We start from the raw sequence: 11456 nt of genomic DNA on the forward strand, positions 1-11456 counted from the left end.
CACCTAAATATTTTTTATGGGGGAATTTAGGAAACCCTGACTTGTTTGCCTAAGGCCACATGTCCGTCATCACCAAAGTTGCCTCGGCTCGGGAACTTGGGTACGATTGGGGAAGGTCAGCTATGAGCACCCCCGCTCGTCCGATCCGAAGATCGGCCTCTACTAACCATGATATCTAGTTTTGAAAACGTTATGTGTTCTTATTCCGATTAATTAGCTAATCTTACTATGTGATGCACACAACACAAAAGTATAGACTAGATCACCTAATTTGGAACAAAGCATCGCATATCCGTTTGTTTGGAAATCGGTTTGAAATTTGCTACTCGCAAGTAGGCTAAAACACAGATTTGAAGGAGTTGTTCCAACTCAAACAATCCAACCTTCACCCACAGGCATTCCGGCAGATATATCACATAAGCACATAGCCACATGGTAAGCATGCTGTCATGTCATCATTCACACTCATGCGAGATGCTAAAGCATAAATACTTACATCGTACTCCAAGCCAAAACAAGGAACTTGTTAGCAATCAAATGTATGATCCAAGTCCATATTAAATGACTAATGGATCACATACAAAATGCAACTAGAATAGGCTCGGCTAATCTAGGGATGGCATGTGAAATGCAACTAATAGCATGTATTCAAGTTTAGGTTTGAAATACTTATGCAGTTAGTATGATGCGTCGAGCCCGGTGCATGCAATACCAATGAATGATGCACACATGCATAGCATAAGGTATGCTAAATGAAACGTGCCCTAGTACTAACCATCAAAAGCAGGTAAATAAAAGAGAGAAAGAAGTGGGGGTTAGAAGACATGCACACACGCACCCACACTTATTACACAATTACGCTCTCTATCGGAGAGACCGAATAAATAATACAAACCCGAATAAATAATCAACTATTCTAGCTAATTGAATATTGCAGACTACTTAACTAGTTAAGCAAATTAACTAAGCTAAGAAAGCAATAAAACAGCCTCGGGAAGAGGGTCCAATGCATGTTGCTCGGGTTCGCTCGGAAATCCGTCGCCATGCACAAGCTGCCTCTGTTTACACTGCTCTGCATCTCTGAGACTTGCACAAATCCCAAGGATGCTTCAGCATCGCTCCCTGAAGGTTGTGAGATGTCACCGGCCAAGGGGGAACACCACCGGCTATAGGGAATTGGTCATTGACCATTGATATGGCTCTCGGCCTCAAATGTTTGGTCGGTTGGCAATAGAGATGGTCGGCTGACCATGTATGCTTGCAAAATCCTGTTTTTGCTGCAGCAGTGGACAGACAGTGCATGGCAAGGAAATTTCAAAGCAATGTCTACATGGCCACACTCCCCATCATGTTATGGACTCAAGGGAGTGTGGCCCTTGGTACTCGGGCCACCAGTCACGCATTTCGATCCATGATGGCCAAAGGCACCAAGCTTGCAAATCAATGTAAATGCATGCAACAAAACAAATGAATGCCTCACGCCCTATCATGTTGAGATCAAGGGCATCGGCGATCGAGGATTGTGATGTGTTTCGTCACTTTGAGTACGAACACACCTCACTCCTCGTGTTTGGTTTGACACCCCAAACCAAACACAATGTTATGTATGTATGCTATATGCAATGCGAAGTAATGCAACTAATGCAATGCAATATGAGCATGCTAAGCTAATGCACCATGACACTACCTAACCATGCAAGCCAAACTAATGCAATATGAACATGTCAAGCATACAACGAGACTATGTAATTCAACTAGACATGCAAACATGCAAACATGATACAATGTAAGCATGCAACCAATGTAATGCAACATGTCAATCATGCAATTTATATACAAGGATGGACTTAAACTGAAATGGGAGGCCTCAGCCATGCCCCAAAACAGTGGCCAAACATACTAAAAATGATGGACAAATGCTCATGCAAATGCGCACACCAATGGGCCTAAAACTCGGGCATAAAAGGGAGCATTCCATTACAACTATCATGACCACACATGGCATGGATTATGCAACCAAAAACAGAGTTTTAGTGCGTCAAAATACACCCCAAAATCCACATGAATGGCATCCCAAATGACTTAAACAAAAGGCATGCACCATGACCCATTTCAAGGCACAAAAGGATGACTCTTCAAAGCATGAAAGGGATGATGAATGTAAGCCTACAAGCATGGATTATGGACTGAAATAGCATGGGAAATGACTCAAAATCACTGAAACAACCCAACCATAGCATGCTTATGGCTCACACACTCAAGGCCTACAAGCTAGAATGCAAAGGGGCTATACAAAACATGGCAAACATGACTCTAAAGACCCAAGACAGACCTTAAACATGATGAAATAGGACTAAAAGCTTCATGGAGTCAAACCAAAATCATGCTAAAATGTCATCTCACAACATGATACATGTTAGGCCAAAACATGAGATTACACGGCAAGCATATAATGCATGAAATGGGCCATAAAACCAACTAAAAACAGAGGTATAATATGACCAAATATCACCAAATACCTACTGAAATGATGCTAAAAACAACTAAGCATGCATGCTACTCTTATGAGCCAAAAACATAAGCAAAAGAGAGACAAAGGGAGAGGGGTGTCCCTCCCCTATGCAAGACCTCAAAACCTCTTCTTCACCACTGAAAATCCTCTGGATTTCAATGGTGAGAAGGCCAATACACGAAGGTTCCCGAAGCTCAACAAAGAAAGCACAAAAAGGGCCAAGCAAGGCCTAAGAGGGGGTGGACGACCCCCAACACCAAAGTGACCTTAATGAAGTATCTTAAACACAAAAAAAAAAAAACAGAACTTTTATATGTTATACACAAAGCTCAAAATAGCATGCAAAGTGGGTTAAAAGCTAGTGCAAGAATGGGGAATATAAAGCAATAGTGCTCACCCTTGAAGAACACTTGAAGAACCAAAACTCCAGCCCTCTTTTTTGATCAAAACCAACTCAAAAGCTCCAAGAACAACCTCTCAACACCTCAATAACCAAGGCAAGGTGTAACACTAGGTGTCTTAGTGCAAAATTAAGACCAAAACACACTTTTAGGCCCTCTAACACACACAAATGTAGAGAGAGAGAGGGAGATATATATATAGAGAGAGTGATATATATTATATATCAGATTTATAAGTCTGATTTTGCTCAAATTCTTCAAAGGAGAGGGAGGGCCCTCTTAAATAGACAAGGCAAAGGCCTAAGCTTCCAAGAGAAGCTAAACAAAAAGGGTCAAGGCTTCTTAAAGAAGCTAAGGCAAAGGGGCCAAGGCTTCCTGAGGAAGCTGAGACAGGGGTCCAAGCTTCTTGAGGAAGCTAAGACAAAGGTCCAAGCTTCCTCAAGAAGCTAGACCAAAACGGTGCAAAGGGTGCAAATTCCTCCATACACGTGTATGGAGGACAGGTCCGTGCACTCCAGCTGGCACAGCTGGCATGCACAATGCTTGAAAAAGGCAAAAAGGAGGTATCGGCCAGAGAGAGAGACTATCGGCCAAATAAATGGCCGGCCGATCACTCAAAGAGCCGATACACCTAACAGAAGTGTCAACCAACCAAATATTTGGTCGGTAACAGAAAAAGCAAGGCCGGTGGCTTCATGCCACGGCCGATGGGTTTTAGGGGATGGCTAACAAGCCACCTCCTACCCTCAGGTGCAAAAACAAACAAGTTCTTGGTCCACAACCAAGCACAAAACAGTCAAGTCGAGAGGTTCTAAGGCAAGGCGTGCAGCCGAGTCCTTCGGGATCTCAAAACGAACACGAACATGGATGATCACCGAGTGTTCAAACGGTGACGTCTGAGTCTTGAAGACGGTCAAAAATGGGGTGTCTACAGGGGGCTCAACATCGGCGACGGGTGGCACTTCGGATCGAATGGCCTCTGCTCTCCGCCCCGCGGCCATTCGTTCAGTATTTTTCTTTTTGGTGAGTTGTGTGAGTGACAACCCGGTCATGTCTACAGGGTACACGCCGGGAAGGTCTTCTAAGCCAATAAAAACGTCGTCGTAAACGTCCCCTCGGCCCGAGGTGGATGGAGGGTTGGCTGAATTGAGGCAGACTTCCTCAAAGGCTACCCTTAAAGCCTCATCTACTTCGGCCTTCGACTGGCTTGATTCTTCAGAGACCTCTGTGACTTTCGCACGCTCCGAGTCGGATCCGTCGAAACCAATTTGGCGCAAGTTTCTGAAGTTGGTTAAAATAAGAGCCGTAAGAAACTCTTCACCCTCGGAATCAGGATGTTTTCTGTTGCCGAGAACGTCATGTACGTTGGCTCGTATCGAAGAAGAATGTGGGCCGCCCTCCCTTGTTTCTGAAGGCTTGGACGGCTGAAGTATTTCAGCGCAACTTTGATCTTCGTAAGAACGGCGTCGTCGGTCGAAGTCGAGACTTTCTTCAAATCGTTTCCTGCACAAACCAAACCATGAGACCAAAAAGATAAATTCTTGTATATACAACAAAAATAAGTGGAAAGGGCTACATGGCCACCTGGTTCGCCCCTCCGTCTAGGGATAGGATCTAAGCGGTCCTCGCCTTAGCCGAATTCCTAGTTACCTCGGACAACGACCATAACATCATTGACTCGCTTGCCAGAGCTGGAAAGCATAGTCACTAGTTGATGGTCGGTATCCTTAGCCCTAAGGAAATAGCGTCCATGCCAACCAGAAGACTTTGCCAAGGCGTAACAATGCCGAATAGCAGGTATGCCAAGGTTAATCCTAAGGAGACGGTTTAGCTCTATAATCCCCATTACGATTCTAAAAAAGTTGACATTGGGTTGGGAGGCGATTAGACCCCAATGGCGAAGGACAGCCCTAAGAAATGGATGAAGCAGGAAAGGGATTCCGCCCTTTGCAATTGATAAGAGAGGGAAGACGATTGTGCTTTTATCATCCCTCTCCATCGAGGGTGCCATCTGTCACAAGCGACAGACAGACGCCATCAAGGATAGAAAAATGGCGTCGAAAGCCAGAGATTCGATCCGCGAAGAGGAGGTCTTTCAGATGTTTTGCCATTTCGGTCAGCCTATAGGGGTGTACTAAACTAAAGGCAAACCAGGAAAATGGATTCAAAGCAGAGAGGAAGAGAACCTACAAAAGACGGAGAGGACAATGAAGGATGAATGGAAGTTACAGAGGTGAGTCGGAAGGTAGTGCAAAAACTCTTAAGCATCCAAAAATGTGTGTTCGAAAAGACGACAAGATTTTAAATCACAATAAATGGAAGTGTACGAAGAGGCAGGAAGTTGAAATGATAACCGGGAGGCGTGTGCTCTAACATCCGCGTTGGAATGAGGTTAGTCGCCGAATTTTGACTTTGACTTTTCGAGTTTGAAACCAAACACTCCAGCTAACTATCGTTAGTGGAGTGCTTGGGGGGCAATTGTGGGGGCCGAATATTGGGAGTCATAAAGAGGCCGAATAATTGAACCTAGAGAGTCAAAATATATACATCACATTCGGCCTTGTCTTGCAAATTTAAATCCTGCCCTATTCGGCCAAATAGCCAGTTGAGTAAGGGGTCAGGTGAAAAGGGGTTTGCAACAAAAGGAGCCGAGTAAATGGATATACGATGAATAGAAAGTGGGCCCAGTCCCGTGGCCCAAGAAAGAAAAGATATAAATAGAAGAACATCAACCAGAAAGAGGTATGTGAGAATCAATACGCTAACTTAAAATACAAGTAATCTAGAGAGTAAAGACTGACTTGCCTGTCGGCGTGCTAATTCCGGCACCCCCGATCAAAGTGTTTATTCATTTTCAGGTTGACTAGTTGAGGATCTCGAGCGCCCCAATGGATCAAAAGAGTATTTTCAAAACCACTTCTCCACAGCAGGATTGGAAACAGATTTTCCAGACGCATCAGTAATTTCGGATGGAGGACAAGGTATTGCACCGGCTATATATCCAAGAAGACCAGTAGCTCGAAGAATATTATGGAGTTGATTTCTCCAGATCAAAAAGTTATTGGAATCAAGTTTAACAGTAATGAGAGAACCAAAATTGGACAGAAGAGATTGAAGGCTTGAAGGTAAAGAAACATGATCTGCCATGAATGGATCTTGAAGGATGCTCGTAAAAGCTTAAAACTCTGATACCATGATGAAAATATATAACTGTAGACACCCCATTTTTGACCGTCCTCAAGACTTGGACGTCACCATTGGAACACTTGGTGATCCTCTTTGTTTGTGTTTCGTCTTGAGTTCCCGAAAGTCTTGGCTGCGCGCCTTGCCTCAGGATCTCTTGACTCGACTGTTCCGTGTTTGGTTTTGGCACCAAACACTTGTGTTTTTGCCTTGAAGGGCGGGGAATGGCTTGTTGGCTATCCCCACATTCCACCGGCCTTCCCCTAGCATCACCGGCTGTTTATGGGTGCCACCGACCATGGTTTCTTAAAATCAATGGCCGGTCGGCACTATATTTGGCCGGCTGGCACTTTATTCTGCCGACGACCTCTTTTGCTGGCCGGTGTGACTCCTTTGCACCCTTGAGGCATGGTGCATGCCAGCTGTGCCAGCTGGAATGCACCATCACTCCTCCCCGTGCAGTTTTTGGCTGGTGTGAACCTTTGAACCCCCTTTCCTTCTAGAAGCTTGAACCCTTTGGCCAAGCTTCTTGGGGAAGCTTGGCCAGCTGTATTAGCTTCTCCAAGAAGCCAAGACTCCTTTGCACCCTTTGCCCCTTTCATCTAGCTTCTTGGAGAAGCCTAGAACCTTGGCCTTTGCCTATATAAGCACTCATCCTCTCCCTTTGTTTTTTTTTTGGAGAGCTTTTGAATCAAAAACTAGAGTTTCTATATCTATATATCTGATATATCATCCTCTCTCTCTATATCTCTCTCTCTCTCTCATCCTTAGGGTGTGTTTGGAAGCCTAAAAGTGCATTTTGACCTTACTTTTGCACTAACACACACACCATTACACCTTGCTCCGAGATTGAGAGGCATTGAGGGTTGTTTGTTGAGGTTTTGGACTGATTTTGATCAGTAGAGAGTGGCTGGATCATCTGTTCTTCAAGGTTTCTTCAAGGGTGAGACATTTGCTTTAGTTTCCCCAATCTTGCACTAGTTTTCTACCTATCTTGCATGCTGATTTAGGCTTTGTGTATAACATAAAAAAGTCTTGTATTTTTGTCCTTAACATCTTTCATTAAGGGTGTTTTGGCATTGGGGGTCGAACTCCTCCCTTTAGGCCTCTTTTGGCCTATTTTGGTGCCCTTTTCTTTAAGTTTTGTTTACTTTGTTGTGTTGGTCTTCTCACCACTGAAATCCAGTGGATTTTCAGTGGTGATGGAGTGATTTTGAAGTCTTGTGTAGGGAAGGGACACCCCTCTCCCCTTTGTCCTTCTTTTACCTTTGTTTTGGCTTAAAAGGGAAACATGCATGCTTGGTTGTTTTTGGTCCCATCTCAGAGGTTTTTGGGTGCCTATTAGTCATGTTATATCTCTGTCTTTGGTCGGATTTGTAGCCCTTAGCATGCATCTTGTACTTGCTTTGTAATTCCTTATCTTGCCTAGAAATGTGCCATGTGTTTAGCCTAGTATATCTTCATGATTTGGCTTAGCTTATTGAAGCTTTTGGTCTTTATTTGTCATGCTTTAGGTCTATTGGCCACTGTTTTTGTCATGTTCGTCGTGTTTTGCATAGCTCCTTTGCATTCTAGAACTTTGGCCTTGAGCAAATGAGTCATTAGCATGCTTTGGTTAGGTTGTTTAAATGATTTGGAGTCACCTCTCATGCTATTTCAGTCCCTATATCATGTTTGTATGACAACATTTATCATCCTTTTATACCTTGAGGTGTTGTAGTTTTGTGCCTTGAAATGGGCATTGTGCATGCTTGTATGTTTAAGTCATTTGGGTTGCCATTCATGAGGGTTTTGGGGCGTGTTTTAATGCACTAAAACTCTGTTTTTTTTTGGTTGTTTCATTCATACCATGTGTGGTTATGATAGTCGTGGTAGAAGGCTTCTTTTATGCCTTAGCCTTATGCTCTTTGGTATGCAAGTTTGCACGAGTATTTTCCCATCATTCTATCACTTTTGGCCACAGTTTTGGGGTGTGGCTGAGGGTCCTCCATCTTAGTGTAAGTCCATGGATCATATATTTGCATCTTGTAGTATGCTCATGACATTGCATGTTGTGGTATCCTTATGGTTTGTGCATTGTTGCATGCCCACCTCTTTACATACTTGCCTATCTAGTGTGCATTGTAGTATTGCTTGTAGTGTTGCATGCTAGTGGCATTACCATGTTGTTTGCATGATAGTTTGCATTGAATCACATTTGACATGTTTTGCATCTTAGCTTCTTGTTGCATTTTTGAGCCATGTATGCACAACATGCATTGCATTGCTTGGTTTGGGGTGTCAAACCTAGTGTGAGGGTGAGAGGTGTTCATACTACAAGTGATGAAACACACCTCGACCCTCGGTCACCGAGGCCCTTGACTTTGACATGATAGGGTCTTGGTCCTCATTTGTGTGTTGCATGCATTTCACATTGAATGGCAAGTTTGGTCCCTTAGGCCATCATGCGCAATTGATGGCCCAAGGATCAACGACCATGCTCCCCTGAGTTCAATACATGATAGGGAACATGACCATGCTTACATGTGCTTGAAATTCTATGCCATGCACTACTTGTCCTCTGCTGCTGTGAAAAACCAGCTTCTGCAGGAAGTTTTTGCCGACCGGTACTTTCGAATGCCGACCGGCCGTGGATTGGTAGCCGATAGACTTGAAAGAAGCCGATGGAAGTTTCCCATGGTCGGTGGTCATTTCACTTAGCCGGTGGTGTTATGCAGTGCTCATTGAAGATACCTTGAGACTTTGGCAATTTTCAGAGGAGCAGGGCAGCATTAACAGAGGCAGCAGTGGCATGGTACGGGTTTCCGAGCAAAATGGACCGAGCATGCATCATTCGCGTATCTTGAGGCAGAGGCTGCGGCCATCCTCTCTTTGCATTTAACTTGTTAATTAGATTAGAAATTTTGTAATAATTAATTTAGTATTATTTATTCGGACTGGAATATTTATTTGGGACTCGTCGAGTGAGGGCAATTGTGTAATAAGTGTGCGTGAGTGTGTGTATGTCTTCCAACCCCACGTCTTTCTTCCCTTTTATTTACCCGCTTACGATGGTAGACTAGGGCATATTTAAATTAGCATACCTTATGCTATGCATGCGTGCATTCACACATTTGTCTTGCATGCACCGGGCTCGGCACATCATTCTAACTACATTTGTATTTCAATTCCAAATTGAATATGTGTTAGTTGTAGCATTTCACATGTCATTGTGGATTAGCCGAGCCTATCTTAGTTGCATCTTGCATGTGTTGCATTAGCCATCTTAACATGAACTAGGATCATGCATATGATTATTAACTAGTTCTTTGTTTTGGCTCGGAGTACTCGGTAAGCATTTATGCTTTAGCATACCGCATGCGTGTGAGTGTTTCCATAACAGCATGATTACCATGAGGCTAGCTGCTTATGTGATATAACTGCTTGAATGCCTGTGGATGGATGTCAAATTGCTTAAATTGGGATAACGCATTAAAACTGTGAATTTTAAGCCCACCAGATAGTGGAAAAATCGTGTTTTTCTAAAAGCCTGCTCGAAGGTGGCAAAATTTGCATTTTAGCCTACTTGCGAGTAGCAAACCATTTTCAAAACAAACATGAAATGTTTTGTTCCAATTTAGGCGATTTGGTCTATACTTGCTTGCTGTGCGCATAACATAGTAATTCTAGGCTAATAACTAGAATAAGAACACATAATGCTTTCAAAAACAAGATGTCACGGTTAGTAGAGGCCGATCTTTGATCGGGCGAGAGGGGGTGCTCATAGCTGACCTTCCCCAATCGTACCCAAGTTCCCGAGCCGAGGCAACTTTGGTGATGACGGACACGTGGCCTTTGGCACCGAGTCAGGGTTTCCTAAATTCCCCAAAATAAAATATTTAGGTGGCGACTCTGTATCTAGCAAAGCAGTCCATGTTTGGCACTTCTTTTTCTAAAAATCTATTTTCTCAAAACGATTTGGCAGATTTGGACTCTTTAGTTCAGATTAAGAACCGTGACAATTTGAGTCCGAACTGTAGTAGACCCGCAAAACGAATGGAACGGGACCTCACCCTCCCGGGGCGTTCGGGGACGTTTACAATAACCCTTCTATTTGATTCAATGATTCACATGTACACAGCTCAAGATATTATATAGTGCAAAATACTCTAACTAACTCAGTTAACAAACAGTTCTAACTACCTAACAAATATTACCACTGTATCTATATCTGTTACAGATATTATCTGGAGAACATTTAGTGAAACAGGCTGTGACAACATGGCTGTGACAGATGGGATACTAATGCTGACTTCTTCTCTAGTTGAGACTGCAGCTTTGGCTTCTTCCTCTAACTGTGATTGTGGCAACTGGGTATGTATCTTAGCAATAATGCAAGAGCGGGTTTTATATCAAAGTTGGATTACAGATCAGGATTATTTGGAATACGAATAAAGTTACCTAATGAAACATCGCTTGGAGTCATTACAACTTTTTACGTACTTATTCAATTTGTTGGCTGGAATATTTTTTCTTTTTTCTTTTTTGAAAATGCTGCACAAACTCACATTTCTTAACAACTAAACATGAACAGATATTGAGTCTTAGACATAGTTCTAAATCGCAGTATCGGGTAATGTAATGGTATTGATCGCGGAGTATCGGTATCAGTAGTATCGGCCGGTACGTATCAGGAATCATGTGTCGCGGTCGTGAAATTTTAAAAATCATTAGCAATCCCTCTAAAACTCAATTTTATGCATTTTTTTGGGACTCTTTTAGCCTTAATTTGTCACATTTTGATCAAAACTTTGATATGTAGGAGCACTTTTGACTCATTTTCAACTAAATGATATATATTTATTTTAGTTACAATTATAACCTCACTTATCTACAATAACAGTTTTCAATTGACAAATATTGTAATTCTAATTTAGTTAGTAACAATAATACATTTAAAATAAAAATAAAAATCTCATTAGATCAAACCTCTTTAAAAAAAAAAAATCTAAATCTTAAACATTTACACCAAAGCAAGACACAAATATATATATATATATATATATATATATAACATAGTACAAAAACATAGCACCAAAAAAAAAAAAAAAAACCAATAACAAACCTTTCTACTAATCCAAGCTTTTGACAGATTTGATTTGAATATTTATTTTTCTTGTTTTTTTCCCCTTGCTCTGCTCAACAGAAATATATATATATATATATATATAAACATTGGTGTAGTGCAGGTGTATAAACAAATAAATAGAAGGAAAAAAAACACTAAACATTTAGCACAACAACTAAAACAGAGCATAGCAGCAGCAGGTTCACTTAAAACAAAGCATAGCACAACAACTCACCAAAAATAGAGCATAAGC

This window comes from Camellia sinensis, chromosome 14 (genome assembly GCF_055761805.1).
Source record: "Camellia sinensis isolate YWXY chromosome 14, ASM5576180v1, whole genome shotgun sequence".
Lineage (NCBI taxonomy): Eukaryota > Viridiplantae > Streptophyta > Magnoliopsida > Ericales > Theaceae > Camellia > Camellia sinensis.